Consider the following 16,589-nt stretch of genomic DNA (forward strand, 5'->3'; position numbering starts at 1 on the left):
AGTATTTTCAGTAGGATTTCACACCAGTAAGATTTTAATTACTGCAGTTCCTCATTTTCTAGATTCCCTCATGAACAGACAGGCAGACTCTCATTTATTCACAGCTGAATACCCAAGATGTCAACTAAGGTTGAGCTAGCGTTGTGAGCAGCCCTGGAGTGTGCTACACTGCGTGTTTTCTTGCAGAGAGGCACACAAAGACAGCGCAGCTTTTTGGCTTCTCTGTGCCAGAGAAATGAGATTGACCCTACGTGAGACTGAGCACCACGAGGTACTCGACCAAATTATACCCCGCTCAGAGTGATGCCTTGAGCTAAGCTACTTACTTACGTGGGTCTTATGGCTAACGTTAACCTTCGCAAAAACTGATCATTTAGGTGCGCCAATCAAGGAGATACGGACTTGTTTCACTGAGGGCTGAACTGCAGCACATGAAGGTGCACTTCCATTTGACTAATTCTGCAGTGATGCCCTATCAAGCTAAGCGTCCAGCGTACTGGACAAGCTGATAAAGCTTCCCTCAGCGTTACTGCAACTTCCCAGGTTTCTCTTATCTTACTACCGAGTTATCTAGACGTTGTTCCTGCATGGGCTTTGGCTGGAAATTTTAACTGCTCCTCAAACTTCTCTTCTAAGTTACCCTTAAGCTTTCAATTCAGCTCACAGCTGAGGCTGTCTTGCCACATGCTTTATTCTTTGTGTTACAGTGACACAGGAATTCTTCACTTGAACCCGAGGTCTGGTTGTGGTGGATCTAAATTTTGTGCAACTGCTAAAATGAAGAGTGAGTGAGCGAGCTGAGTGACCCCCTCCCCAGGTCTGACTACACCTAGGTCACACCCAGCATCAGCTCCTCCAGCTCTGGCCTTGGCAGCAGCACCTTTCTCCCCCATGTACGTGGGCAGGCTTGGGCAAGGTGCCTCATGCATGCATTGATCCCTGACTGAGACTTTTTGCCACCACAGGAGACGTGATGTAAGCACCTAAGAAGTCACTGTCTGGAACCTCTCTGGGTTTATTATGAAGTGGCTTGGATCAACAAAGCCATCAAATTGGCGAAGAAAGCTTCTGAACTGTGCAGCATAAACCATGAAAAAGGTCATGTTATGAGCACAATAATCATCTCCAGGATGGGCTGTTCCAGCCTCAGGAACTTGTTTCTGAGCTGTTCTATAAATTTGGATTTTTAGCTTTTGCCCCACAGCTCCCCTGAGGCCGGCCCAGGTGACAAGAGAACAGCAAACATCACTGTGTGCTATTTGCTTACATTAGTGGCAATCCTCCTTGCCAAGGCAACAGCTACTGAAAGCTTTCACAGATGCTGCTTCTGCAGGATTATTAATACACTTCCTGAACAATACTCTTAATGAGGAATGGTGAGACTTAATTAAAGTGTAAAATAATTAAAAGGCAATTAAGAGCAATAAGAATTTTCTGATCATTTTCTCCCACATTTAAAAATGAAAAATATGGGGGAAGGTACTGCCCAGTCTCCGTGGTTTTCTTTAGTTCTTACAAAATGGAAGAATGAAGAAAAATATTAGACAATCAGCTAAAGGTTTCAACAAAGCAGGCAAATTATAGGCTGATACAGTAGAGATAAAAAGGCACGTTTCTCATGCAAACAAAAATCCCTAGCACGCTTGATCTCAGTGTAAAAATGAAACATAATAAATACTGCGATACAGAACCACAAACATTCTGCCCATTGGTCTAAAAATAATCTCTTGTTCCCTTGACACTCATTTTGATGCTCTGGGCTCACAATATTTCCAAACCCACACATAATGATCTCAAACACGTGGCTGGGGCAGGAAACAAACATGCTCTAACCTTGAAGGAGAAAAACCTTGAGAGCAATCCAGTTTGAGCTGATTTTTGTTCCTCTATTTCAGGAGAAGGGGAGGAAGGGAGAAAATAATACCTTCTATGAAAGTTTTGTAGCAATAATTCAGTCAGAACAACAGTTTTACTGGTGCGATGAACAAGTCACTGAAAAGCTAATCCTTCCCATTTCATTTAAAAAAAAATCTTGAAAAATGTATTTTTTCCTCCTGCAGTTTCTCCTGCTATTTAAGCACTGAGATAGGAAGCAGAAACTGCTTTGTGGGAACAAACGTGCACCAGACTCTCTCATCACACGACGCAGGCTGCTTTAGCTGTATCCCATCCTGGCTCCCAGAGTGCACATGCCAGAGCTCATAACGATATTTACGGACAAAGCAAGCATGTGGGAGGGGGGCAGATGACGTCCTAGCTGCTCTAGCTCACTGAACTCCATCACTGACTACTGCCTCAAATCACACGTTCACTGAAGCCAAAGCATGTAGAGACAGGCACGTGTTTTCCTTATGAGCTTGCCAGACAGACAGCTCTTGTCCACCTCCTCCTTCCATAGAGAAGAGGGAGCTTCTACTGCCTGAGCTGAACACACAGCTCCACAGTGTCCCCAGGTATTAATATTAATATTATTATTATTGACTGGGTCTTGCACCTCTCTGTGGAGTGGGACAGGCCAAGACAAGGCTGACAAAGAGAGATGGCAGACAGATGTCAAAACAAAGAAGGACAAAAGAGTTTTGTTACATTAACAAGAAATTACAAGCCTGAACAGTGACACGTTTGCGTCTTCCCGTGATTCACTCAGGCTGCAAACTCTTCAAGGGAAGCAGCTTCTCCCCCTTCCTATCTTCGCAGTGCCAAGCATCAGCTGGTACAGAACGGGATTCGTTCGACACAACGCCACCTCCAACGCAAACAATAAAGCACGTGTGCTCTCAGCACGGACCTGTGACAGGCAGGGCTGAAGATGAACAAGAAATAAGATGCTTACAGAGTTTATGAAATGTATTCTTCTTCTCAAACTCGGGGTGGCTTTGACTGTAAGCGCCAAGAAATGAAAACAGGAAAGGTGTACCTGTAAAACAGTTTACATGCACAGTGAACAAGCATCTGTAGTTTTAACTGGAAGAATTCAAAGGAAGGAAATCATCCTGGGAACAAGCCACGTGGCACCTCTCCAGAGCCTCTTCCTTCTCATAACTGCCAGCACACTCCTTACCAGTCCTGCTGACTTGCATCCAAGGAAACCCTTATCGACACCTAAAACCAAGGTGACTGAGGCACTGCCACATCCTTTTCGTTCTTCTGTAGCTTCTCCTCCTCCTGGAGGGAACACGTCCCTTGAGGCTATCACCTCTCCAGGGAGAGGAACCATCACTCAGGGTGCAAACAGCAGCTGACGCCTCATGTCCCACACTAGTGCAGCCCTTGTAAGAGTTACTCAAACTCTCTGAGGTTGCCATCTTAACGATTTAATCAGATCCCTCTATCGCCACGCTGTAGAAAGACCCGTGGCAATGCTTGCCACAGATGCCTGTTGTTTGGGGCCGGCACACGAAGCTTTTCCAGAAGCGAAGTGCTCGAATCGGTGTCGAAGTCAGCTTTAAAATAGGGATCGAGCGACAACTAGTGGGGATCCTTATAAGCGCATCTCCCTGGATTTCTCTGGATGCAATCTGCATCAAGACCCTAGCCCACTGGAACAAAACAGCTGCAGTCTGGTTACCCAGAAAGGCCCTCCAGAAAAGCTGTGTGCACACGCGGTGAGGCTGGGAATGTGCCCATCCCACCGGCAGCTCTGCCTTACCAGCCCCCTACAGCTGCTCAGCACTTTGCACAACCAAGTAACCAGCAACAGGAGAAGCCAAGCCCATACCCTGCTGGGTAAGGGAACGGGCACACGCGGGTCCGGCCAGCCCCCGTTTGCTCCCAAATGTCAAACTGGGAGAAGTGACAAGGGCAAGAACCAGAAACCTGGCGATGGTAGCGCAATCTTCCTCCTGGTGCAACCTTTTCCTTGAAATTTTCCAGCTATCAAAAGCCTACGGCTCCTCAGCTAGAGGCTGGGATTGAACTATCATCTTTTAATAGTCCGTGAATCTCTCCTCCATGATTTTTTAGCCCATGCATGCTAACAGCCCCAGGAACATGCTGTAGAAATGAGTTCTACACCTCAATTCTGTGTTGCAGAAAAATAGGTTTTAATTTTATTTTTTTTTAAGTAATACTTCTTACTTCATTAGATGGCTTCTAATATCTGATTTATGAGACGGTGAACAATCACTCCCTAATTTATCTTCTCTTCCTTATGATTTCATTAGCCTTCTCTTGTGACCTCTCATCTACCTCTTTGCCAGACTGATCAGTCTAGAGATTCATGAATTCATGCACAGAACAAAATTTTTTATTTTATTTGCATCTTTAATCACCTCTGAACACCGTGCTAATGTTTCCAAGATCTATAACACCATCACAGTTCAGTAGTACCAGACCCTAGTGCAACACTAAAGCTCCAACACATTCAGACAATAATTCTCCAATGCAAGTGGCTGGAATCAAACAGCACAAGACATTGAAAAATGCATTTTGAGGAGGTTTTTTGGAATGTACCTTGCCCAGTCTTCCTGCCCAAAGCGCTGCTGTCCTGGTGCATGGTCACTGAGACGTGGTGGCTCATGCCACTGCAACGACATCAGAGTTTGATAAGAGGTAACAGAAGAAAAGAGAAAGAAAGATGGGAGAAGACAGTGCCAATTATGGATCTGCTTTGAGAATACTGAGTTAACATTATCTATTTGCTACTCACAGGGAGCTGTTTCTTTAAGGAATTTAAATCACAACAGAAAGGATACAGAGAAAGCTGTAGATCTGTCAACTTTTACTATTGTTATAAATCTCTCTTCTTCTTGAAGATAACTGCTGTGTCTTTTAGAAAAGGGAAACAAAAAAGAAATTTAAGTTTCTGCTTCCCCTGACTGAGGGGAAAAAAGCCTACGAATTCTAACCCTAAATGGTCATAAAGCAGAAGACAAATTAAAAATAAAACCCAGCACTGTGAAATAACCTCCCAATTTTAAAAAATCTCCTGCTTTTGAAGTTATGACTTATTATCTGACTGCTTGTGGATTGGCTGCATTGTTGCAATGAGACCAGCAAATATGTCAATTAATTTATTAATACTTGCAGTTTCAATTTTCACGGCAGGAAGAGAGATATGAAATAGTGAACAAGAAAAAAAAAAAAGTTTAATCTATCTCCAGAACACTTCATGTTTTTAAATCATCTCTCCACTCAATTGACATCCTGAATGCAGGCTGCTCAATACATAAATGCAATAAATTAACATGGGCTACAGATAAGATTCAGAGTCTGCGGAAGCTAAACTTCCCTAAGAAATAATCAAGACTTCTGAGCTACTTCCTGAGACGCCCAGAAAGATTTTCCAGGCACGACTCCAATCAGCAAACACCACAGCACTGTCCCTCAGGACACCAAGACAGAAAATGGGTCTGCAGGTATGCATTCGGTGCTTCCTGAGGGTAGGGTCACCATGAAGTCTCGGTGGGGATACCAAGGACGAGGCATTGCCACGGCTGGGTCTGTGACATGGGGCAGTCACTCAGACACCAACGTGCAGGCTTGTAAGCACCCAAGAGTCACAAAGGCAGGTTTGGAAGGTTTAATGACCACGGCCACTTCCCTTCTACCACTAGGAAGGGCACTGGGGCATCCAGAGACAGTTTGTTTGCTCAGGTAGAGGTATTCCTTCAGGGGTCAGTACATACCTAATTGCTTTCAGTACTCACAATTGGCAACCTAGACTCTTAAGCTGAACTAGAGGAGTACATGAGTGCCCTGTGCTCAAAATAGGAGCAAGGACCTTGCAACAAGGCCACAAAGCACGTCACTGGGCCTTGGTTCTGCATGCTTTGCTCCTGGCTCCTCACGCTCACCAGGCTGTAATCTCTTCCTGTGAACACCCAGCTAAAGTGCCTGAAATGGGACTAAACTGGTCAGCTGCTCTAGCACAAAGCCTACTCCTGTAACCTTCACTTGGGCTGCCAGGGAACACTGAGCTGATGATCTTTGGCTGGATGCTCAGGCAAAGCACCCCCTCAGCCCTGCTGTGGAGGACTACCTGCCTGTCCAGTGCTACACGAGAGGAAAACAAGTCACTGAACACCAAGGAGCTATTCAGAAAGTGGCATTCACATAGGTGGGAGCAGAAACCAGTGGGGGAAAAAAAAACATGGAGAGAAAGGCTTAACACATGTAAAGAAGCCACAGAAATACTAGCAGGACACACGGTAAGGAGTAGCACAGAGAAAAAGCCACAAGAGCTGACAAGAAAGGGGCATAAAAGATATGAGAGAAAAGCATAAGGTGGAGCGACATGGCATAGCTGTGCCTTCCTTTGAGTGACATTTGTGGGAGTTTGGATGCAGACTGAGGACAGCCACGGTCACCCATTTCTATAGCAAGGCCGAGGTGAAGGCAAGAGCCTGACGTGCACAAGAGGTCTGTGCTGCAGCACGTCTCACTTCTCTCAGTGGCACTAGCTTTGTCTCAAAGGCACCAGTAATGCTGCAGCACTTATTAGCATCAGGTTGCTAAAATATAGCGATCCTTGCACAGGTGGAAAAAAAGAGATGCCTGGAAATCCATCTCACCGAGGAACAGAACGATCCTTATCTCATCGAGCAAAGTAAACAGAGCAGCAGAGGTTCCCCAAGAACGACAGGCAATTAGAGGGAGAGTCAAAACCTATCGAAAAATCAATGGGAAGATTCACAGTCCCACGCAGATCCTCAATCAGGCCCTTTGCTTTGGTGCACGTACATCAATAACGGGGCTGGATATATCATCTTGCCACATTAAAAGGAAGTAATCCCCACGTTAGAACAGGACTATGGTCAGCGAAACAAAAAGCATTAGAAGCAGATTCTGGCTCTGGCTGGGGGAGTGCAAGCGTTGGGAGGGGATGTAATACGCTGCATCCTGTAAACAAAGATTAGAGGGGAAAAAAAATATCTGTGTGAAGCCAGCCATGAGAAACACGTGGGTCCAACATTAGGGTGTTTATTCAATAATCCCACTTTAAAGGCTTTATAAAGTATACAAATAACTGAGGCATGCTAAACAATGAGATAAAAATAAGTCCATTGAGTTGTCTGCCATGGGAGAGGAGGGGAGAGATTCTCTTTCAGGAAGGCCTTCACTGCTACTCGCATCAAAACCCCAGCTAGCTCCATTCCTCTCACTGGTGAGGAAGCACGTGCTCTTCTGCAAACCTTCAAATTCACTGCACTTTCGGAGGAGGAGAGAGCTGTCTCAAGCACGTGGTGGCCAGTATTAGATTTAGATAAGCTATAAGGAATAAATTATTTCCTCAGAGTGGTGAGGCCCTGGCACAGGCTGCCCAGAGGAGCTGTGGGTGCCCCATCCCTGGCAGTGCCCAAGGCCAGGCTGGATGGGGCTGGGGGCAGCCTGGGCTGCTGGGAGGTGTCCCTGCCCATGGAACTGGATGGGCTTTGAGCTCCCTCCCAACCCAAACCTTTCCATGGTTCTACGACCTCCCAGCTTGTTGCTGACAGGAGAGGGCTACGGGAAAGTTTCGAAGAGAACAAGAGTTGTCAGCTCCATCGCCCCTTAACTGCTTCACCTCTCAGGTGCCTGAGGTGGCGTGGAAGAAAAGGGCAAAGCAGCTTCATGGCAAAGCTTGACAAACCGACCCTCGGGACCGACAGAGCAGATGGGGACGGGGCTGTCTCAGCACTGCAGGGCTGGGATCAGCTTCGAGGAGCTCCGAGAATGAAGACAAGCACTTTGCGCTTGGGTAGTGGAAAAGGAAGCCCTGGGAGGTGGAGGAAAAGATGTTTAAAGCATTAAGCAAGAAATACAGTATTTGTAAACATTCCTGGAACAGAGAGAAAGCGTGCAGCTCTGACAGACAATGAACTGTCTCAGGAGCCACACAGGCTGGAATGAACTGCGCAGCTAGAAATTTTGCAGATCGCTGTTGCAGAACCGTGCCTTGGAGTCTTAACTTTAGAAAACCTAGGAGAACTGCGCTCTAAGGCACGTCTGAGCTTGCAGCCAACCAGCCACAGCAGACCAGAAGGGCACAGCTGCCTTCAGGCAGCCAGTGACAGAATTTAAGTTCTTCATCGTCCCTCGAGGACACAGAAGAGAAACCAACCTACTTTCATCTAGTTTGCAACGATAAAGCCTGGTCCTCAAAGCTCGTGGTCTAACCACTACTCCCCCATGCTTCCTCCCCTGTTGTTTCCTACACCAGCCAGGGCTGCGGGGAGTGGGGCTCAGAAACCAGTCAGCCTGATGCTTGTCAGTTCTTGGTCAGGATGATGCACAGCTCAAGCAGCAAAACAAGAGTGGAGAAAGCAAAGTCTTTCCTGCTGCCTGTTAGCACCCTGACCACCTTACCTCAGCAGCTGTTCCTTCAGAGCTCAGCACATAACGGGTTGCATGGCAGTCCTGCCACTAAGCCCAGAGGCACAGAGAGCCCCCCACCATTCCCAGCACCAAGCTCCTAAGTCCTCTCCTTACCAGCCACAGGCACACTGCATTGGTTCACAACAGGCCTGCAACCAAATGAAAATACCCAGAACAGAACACGATTTTAACACAGCAGAAGTTTTTTACTCACTGACACTTGTTGCTTATCCCAGAGCTAACTGAATGCAGCGCTCCACGTGATTCTTCAGGCAAAGCCACCGCAGAACTGCCAGCTCCCACCGTGTGCCAGGGCTCGCACCACAACGCAGATGTGCCCAACGTGATACGTGTTGTGGCCTCAGCCCCAGCCCCAAATTACAGCAAGTCAGCAGTACCAGCGTGCTAGCTGAGACACGAGATCTGACCGTAGCTTTTCACGTGTCCTCTCAGCCTGCTGCAGCTGCAGGATTGAAGCCAGGCAGCTCTGTACCTTACAGCTAAGAAGCTCGTTACCACAGCTCCGCTCACAACACGCACAAAACTGCAGTCAGACAGACTGGATTTTACTCCTCCAAAAGGCTCTGCCTAAAAATCACGCACTGATGCCACACCAGGACCAACACAGAGCCCTACAGCTCATGCAAGCCTCTCCCACTTGACAGAGGGGGGAGATCCAGGTTTCCCAAGGGCCTCACTGAAAGAGCTAAGCATCAATTATTAACTGCTCATTCATTTTCAAGATTGACGACGTAACATTTAGCCGAGTAATCACAAGTTGTATCAGTTAACTCTACAGATTCATAAAAAACCTCTAATGTTTCCTGTGCACATGCAGAATGAGTGAAAAGAGTACGTGGGGGCTGGAGGGGTGGGCAGAGTAGAGCCATCCTACTCTGTACCTCCAAAAGCACAAACACCAGAATGGGTATTTTGCTTTCAGGACAAAAATCAGCTCTCATACTAAATCACATGGCTCTTAAGTTTAATCTACAGTAACGATGCTGGGACAAGACTTATCAGCCCCTAGATATGAAGTTGTGCAGAACTAAGAATACAGACTGCAGCTGGGATGAAAATCAGCCTCGGAAATGAAGATAAGTTTTGTGAGGGGCGGGGTGATGGCATCTTTCAAGTATTTGTACAAACTTTAAGTTTAACCCTAGACTCTCCAATTTTTTGCCTCTTTAGCAGCCATCTGTTGCAGCTGGAAAAGCTGACTGCAGGTTTCTTCCCCGAGAGCCTTGGGAACAGATATTTCAAGCTCCTACAACTTAGCTGGAAAGGGTAAGGATGCTGAACTGTTGAAACAAAGATTATTTTTTTTTCTCCAGAGTGTTTAATTGAAGTGGACATGAAAAAATCCTTGATTTAGAAACAAGTTTTTACAAGCCTAAAAAAACTGCACGGATCAGATATTTGGAAATGCTGGAGGGAGTCATTGTTTCACCAGTCCTCAGGCACCCTTGACTCTTTCGGGAAGTATCGGCTCTTCATACTCTCTTTATGCGTTATTTGGCTCATGCTTTTTTCATCACATATTTGTTTCCTCCTCCAAGTGACCATTTAGATTATAACCCGTTCTGACACCAGGGCAAAGAGGTCTTTTTCAAATTTAAAGCAATTAATCACTGAGCTAAGATCTGAGCTGCACCGAGAATAAATGTGTTCCAAAAACACATCGCTTCGAGTCTTCACACAGCCATTTGCAATGCCTGGTGCGATCATACAGTCCCGAGGCTTGCTATCTCCAGAAAGGCTTTGGCAACTTACATCCATCTCTGGCAATTGTCCTATCCAGCAGAAAAGCCGAGTGTCCAGAGCAGTGACCACGCATTACTTTGAGCTGCAGACTTTGACTTTTGCCCATGTGCTTGTGCAGAAGCTTTGTAGCAGACATCTGTTCTGACACAGGGCAATGGTTACCCCGTACCGACAGAGCCAACTGAGACCGTGTCCCAGCTGTTTAAAAAGAAAAATCCACGGGATAAATCCCTGGCATCTTTATGCGGCCAGGCAGGGAGGTGAAAAGAAGAGGTTGTATTTGATTGATTTCACAAATGGAGAACTGAAGCAGAACGTTTTGATATATAAAGCCACATAGGCACCTAATCCTCCTGAGATCAAGTGAGAGTTACAGATCTAAGTGATTTGGCTACAACAGATATGTCCTGTTACATCAACTAGATTTATGTTTTCCAGGGCAGTCAGGGATAAGCTGAGGCCTTGGCCCCAGTTTCCTACCTCTCAGTCTCTGGCTTCAATCTTGTGCAAACAGATGACTGAAGGCTGAGAAACCCCACCAGCACAGGAAGGCTGGCTCAGGCTCCCACTACGGCTCTGCCCTATGTGGTGTGGGGAACTGAACTAGTCCCCTGCTGACATGTGCCAAGTTGTTAACCTCTGTAGCAGAGCCCCTGAAGCCTAGCCCAGGAGCTTACAGGGCACTTCCCACCTGATACACCGGCCACAGACAGCTAGCTGCCTTCCCTGCTTTGGGTTTGAGGCAGAACAGTTCCCAGTCAGGGGTAGGTGCATATCCCTACTGCAGGGACAAACTGCCCCGTTAGTATCTGTTACATCAGCTCATCCAACTCTCCCAGTTTTGACACTTTACTAAGCACCTAAGCTTCTTGACAGAGATCATTATACAGTAATCTCTTTATGGGAGGTTACATTTTAGATGGTTTTTAATTACAAAGCTTTGGGTCTCCAGGTTTGACTGTGAGTAGGGCTTAATACAAGAAGATCTGGAGAAAGCAGTATAGTGCAATCTCAAACCCGATACTGTCAGATTGAGGAACGCACAAGAGAGGGACACAGGGGGCTCAAGCCTCAGAGCTATCTACCCAAAAAGCAATGAAGCCATGCGCACAAGAGAACGGAAAAGGCAGAGTTCAAATAGGCCATCTCAGGAGTGCCTTTAGTCCTGGGTACTGCGTATGGATGTAGTAAGTCAGCTCTGCAGTTTGTTCGTAGCTCTACACCTCAAGCACAGTGAAAGCAGGCTCAGTGCATACCAACCAGGCAGTGACAGCTCCTGCGATATTCCAAGTGGCATTTCTGAAAATAGGCTCCAGGACACAGGTTTAGGTCTCCAGGTGACACGTCCAGAAGAGATTGAGGTATATGCCAATACCTGAATGAACATCAGTCTTCCTGTCAGTCCCTCACCCGCAGCCTTCTTAGCCATCAAGCTCTTGTGATGCTTCAGAAGATCACATCTAAGATCGTAATTTCAGTAGTTGTCATAGTGATATGACAGCATGCTGATAGAAAATGCAAACACCATACAAAGAATTCAGGAAAAGACAAAATTCTCACAGCAACTTTTAGAATAACATATGCACCATGTGGATATGTTAATGTGCTGTCTTTCAGCCTCACAGGCTGGGCTGGGAGGTGGAAGAGGTATTTTTTTTGCATGTGTTTTCAAGAATACTTATGGCCTTAATAACAGCAGCAACACTTCTTGCTCACTGAGTCTCCAGAGTTCACACCTGGGATTTGCTGTCTCTAATAGGGAATGCAACTTGTGTGTCCTCAAAATCTTAGCAATGGTGGTTTTGTTTTTTTTTCAAACAATGCTATGTTAAAGTTTCACACCGCCAGTGAAAGGCTCACTGTAAACAAATCCTCCCTGCTGCAGCTATAGTCCAGCCGCCGCACACGCTGCCTGCAGCCACTTCTCTCTGATTTAGCATCACAGGCTATTTGGCTTCTCCGAAGGACCATTAAACTGCTGACCTCTCCCTCCAGATGACCTAGCGTGGCTGTGCCAGCTCTAACAGTGTGCCAGCCAGCTGGCTCCAGCATCGCAGCGCTTCATTAAAGCCCTTGAAGAGCTAGGACGTGGGGCAGGGTTACACAGCAATGCCACCTTAACAAGGAGAGCTCTGCCGTTTAGGACTGGGAGTCAGGAGAGATGCACGAGTTTCTCTGGAAAAGCGTGTTGTCCCCAAACAATACAACACGGCCCAGAAGTGGGGTGATTTCACATGGCAGCATTTAGCTGCCACCGCCAAGGCCCTGCTCCCTCTGCAGCCTGGCAGGGCGCAGCACAAAGCCTCAGTGCTGATAAAAGGCTGCCGGAGTGGCAGGTTTACACCCCGGCCTCTCCAACACACTGACCTTGCCGAGCAGCTGTGAAATCTCCCTGGAACCTCCTCAGCTGCATGCCCTGGTCCGTGCTGCTGGAAAAGGTCTCTGCACAGCGCTCAGCCCTGCTTTGACTGACGGGCAAAAGCACAGTTTTGACTGCTGATGCTAGTCCACCGCCAAGCAGATTTGGCAGCAGACAGCCAAACAACAGGTAGCTGTAATTCCACAAAAGTACACCAGCCTAGCCCTGATACTGGCCAGGTATTTAATGTTTAAAGACTGCCTCTGATTGTTTTATTCAACGCAGCTCGAAAGAACGCGTGCTGCATTGCTTAACCTCAGCTGAGGCTTTGACCCCAGGTCCTCAGTACCTGTAAGAGCAGCTGTTTGATTCAGCTCCCCTCTCCCTAGCCCAGATTCATCATTTCCAGCTAAAGGAAAGGACAGTATATTTGTTCTGTGCCAAAGCCCCTGGGACTCAGAAGACAAGATGAAATGGAAATTTTTATCTTTTTTTTTTTTTTTTTTTTTTTTTTTTTAAAAAACAGGCTTATACAACTGCTATGGTCCAAATGAAACAAGATGGGTTCTTAAGAGGCTAGGTCCCCAGGTACAAAGCACAGGCTGAATGTTATCAAGATGGTACATGCCAGTCATTAGGATGCTAATTGGCCCTGACAGAGCTCTGGTGACTGAAGTGAACATCCTAGCTGTCACTACCTGGAAGCACTGCTGCGGGGAACGGCTCCAAGGAGTCTAAAGGAAAGAAGAATGTGTGAGGAGGTAGAGAGATGTGGGGTCCTTATAGCTCTCTACAGCTGTCTGCATCACATATTTGACCAAGAGGAAAAGTACTTCTGTCTTTCTACATCATGCTGCTAAAAATTCCAATAAAAAAACCACTTTAGGCAATTTACATTTAAATAGGATTTGCTCATGAAGTAGATTATTTTGCTGGTCATGTTTACAATTACTTTCCATCCCCATTCCCAGGGCTCCATGACTTGTTTCCAGTATCATCTTCTCTCTCCCTGTCTCCCAACCTATCCAATTAAAACATCCAAAAACATTTAACTTGCCAAATTTCCCCACCAACGACTCTTTGCTGCTGCTCTCTTCCCATCAGAGCTCTACTTCATCATGAGAAATGCCGGTGTGTTGAATGTCTTTGTTCATTTGCTAGATGGCCAGATTTGCCACTCACTCACTGGCTTCCCACCACTTTCAAAGCAGGGAATCAAAACTGAGTGCTCAGTGTCCGCAAAGAGCAGCTGTTTCCAGTTTTGGTTGGACAGCATCCTCGTGGGGCTGGGGGGACGCCAACAGGGAGGTGCACAACTGAGGTTTGGAGTAGCTATAAATTAAAGAGAAGACTGAGGGTGGTCGAAATGTGGTTTGCTGAAAAGTAAATGTTATTTGCACATATTGATTAATGCTTGCAATGCAGGTGAGTCCTCCTTCCTTGCAGCCACGGATGGACACACAACAGGACCACAGCTCCTTGCCCTCTCTGCTGAACAGAACCATTTCCAGCTAGCCTCAGTTCAGCATCTCAGAGTCACTCTGTAGAGGAGAATACCTAAACAGAGCCAGAAGGATCCTGGAGAGCCAACAGAATTTGTGCCTCTCCGCTGCACACTGAACCTCATTTATAAAACAAACATGACTCAAGAGTGTGTGCCTCCTATTGTCACTTCCATCAAGCCCCTGCAACCAGCTTCACTTTCCTGTGTAAATGGGCTTCATTGCTTCGTAAAATGGATGTATTAGTCATGAATAAAACCCAAAAAATTACTGGGGAGGGAAGCAATACTAAACGTACCACAGTCAATAAAAGGCAGAGGAAAAGAAAAATATTAGCTGGAGAGTTCCAAGAAGGTTAGTGTTACAAAGCAACAAAATATTGGCTTTGACACAGGAAAAAGCCCTCCTGAATACGAATGTGTTCCATACAGTGACAATGAAGCTATACTTACCTCAAAGGAAACTAAGTAATATACCGTAGCACCTGAGGAAAGGGAGGAAGGCAGAAAAGGGAGGCAAAGAAACAAACGCAAAGAGAATGAGGCCACCAAAAACTGTTTCATATAGATTCCTCTGTGTCAAAGGAGATTTATACCTTCCCCTTGGAAATTCAGCATTCAGGAAAGTGGACTTAGAAGTATAACTCCATCATAATACCTCTTTCCCAGTCCCCAGGGAACTATAATACTGATTTACTGGTCAAAGAAATAAATGTGTCTCGGAGTACCATACAAGGCACTTTTTCCTTTCTGAAGTTAATCCAGCTCTAAGATGGATAAGCAAAAGGCCAACGCTAGTGGAAAAATACCACAGAAAGTACTGGTGTAGATAAAAGGAGCTTTCTGAAGGCCAATGCTCCTGTCATGATGGAATAATTTTTGTTCTCTAGACAGAGAGTTGGAGAGTAAAAGCAGAAAAGATGCAGCACACAACCTGCTTCCTGGGTACCAGGATGTCTGATGATGCTTTGCTGAAAATACCTAATCAATTAAACTGAAAAGCAGAAGTATTTCATACAGGATTCATCTGAGCAAGTGTCAGCATGGACTTCTGCACTCGTTGCCTGGACTGCCAATAGAGTTGCTGGAGAACATGAAACACTTCCAGGGCAGAATGCATTTTGTGCTAAAGCAGTTGTCTAAAACAGTGTCAGATGAAGTGTGTCCTAAAACATCTCCTCCTTACTGAGCGGAAGGACAGTCCTCATAGCTCAGAGGCAGACAGCCAGTGTCTGGGCATCTGAAGCTAATGGCAGATTCACTTCACTGACTGTCAAACTGATGGCAGCACACCTAACTTGAGACTCGAGTTCAGACATGGAGTCTGCAAAAATGAATCCTCTTTTTTCTGTACTGACTGGAAGTCTTACTCTGGAGAATGCAAATTCAAGTTCTGAGTTTCTGTACAGTCTATGTTACCAATTAAAATGAATCAAGATGTAGCCCTTACAGTTGCAGAGATAGCCTTTTAAACACATCCAAAATGCAAATGAGAGCAATGCTCTGTTCACGAGCCTGAAGATTGATACAAACAGCACTTCAGTGATGCTCGAGAGCATGAACCGAGCCAGAGGAAAATTCTCAAGACAGAGTTTTGTCTCTTCAAAATTATCCCTTAGATTCATGTTGGCAGGTCTGCCCCTCAGCTTTTAATCCTGGGTTCAACTGCTGCTTCCAGGGGCAAAGGGGAAGATAAACCCCTGCTACTGTTAAAACACTTTTTTTTTTTTAGATAGGTGAACAAAACTAATTAGTCCTAAAATGGAACTTAATGATAGAGACTGCAAGTGTCCAAATCCATGCCCTAGCTAAAGAACTCCTACAGCCCTCACTGACCAGGACCCCATTGAAAGGCCACAGGTATCCCTTCACCTCTCCCCTTTCAGGCCCCATAAGACATCTGGGTGTAAGCAGGTAACAAAAGCAATCCGCACAGCCCACAGACCTGCTCTGTGCACAGGTGAGAGGCTCTTTGGGAAAAGCACAGCCAGAACTGGGTCACCAGGATGCCAGCAGCCCCCTGCTGCCCACTATCTTGTCCACATGCTGCTCAGGGTGAGAAGCTCCCTGGGTGTGTGTCCAGGTCTGAGAAGCACAACATACCTGATTTGTGCAGACTAACTGTACTGGGGCTACGGCTCTCACCAGCCTGGAGGATGAACGGTGTGCTCCCTCCCTCTGGGAGGGCTGGGCACAGCTGGCACCAAGTCTCTATTCAGGCAGAAGTATTTGCTAATGCAGCGGTCATTTATTCCACGCTGGGCTGAAAGCTCCCTGGTTAAGGACCGTCTTCTTGTCCTGGCGTTGTACAGGGTATGAGTACACTATGAGTTACTAGTCACAGCTTGTAAATGTTTCTGTGGTGCAAATAAATAAATCAGTCTTAGACTAAATTCCAAACAAGAGGCTGTTTCCAGGCAGGAAAGAGGCATAGGAGACATATTCAAGATTACAAGGGGTCGAGCTAATCTCTCAATTAGAAGTAAACCAGACCCTGACCACCTTCTTTATCAAGGACAAATAGCTATGGGGAAGCTGCTTCACAACTCTGCAGCAGTTATTTATTAAAACTGAGAGATTACTCCTACCTGCAAAAGGCAAAGGGACTCCAGAAACACCTTCTGCAGTACACATGAGGAACAGTCCAATCTAAGCCTCAATTTCAAATGC

General features: G+C 46.2%; 1 protein-coding gene across 9 annotated transcripts in view; it reads right to left on the reverse strand.

The window, feature by feature from the left end:
* The window catches only part of TSPAN4 (tetraspanin 4), a 404,986-nt gene that overhangs the window by 303,784 nt on the left and 84,613 nt on the right, over positions 1 to 16,589 (reverse strand). The window contains exon 1 of one of the 9 annotated variants that reach the window (XM_084521097.1): positions 8,510 to 8,528. The exons of the other annotated variants lie outside the window; for them this stretch is intronic. The gene's annotated coding sequence lies outside the window, so the exon portion shown is untranslated. Of the gene's footprint in view, positions 1 to 8,509; positions 8,529 to 16,589 lie in introns of those variants that run through there. 9 annotated transcript variants of the gene reach the window in all.

The sequence above is a fragment of the Aythya ferina genome, assembly GCF_964211825.1.
Source record: "Aythya ferina genome assembly, chromosome: 5".
Taxonomy (NCBI): Eukaryota; Metazoa; Chordata; class Aves; order Anseriformes; family Anatidae; genus Aythya; species Aythya ferina.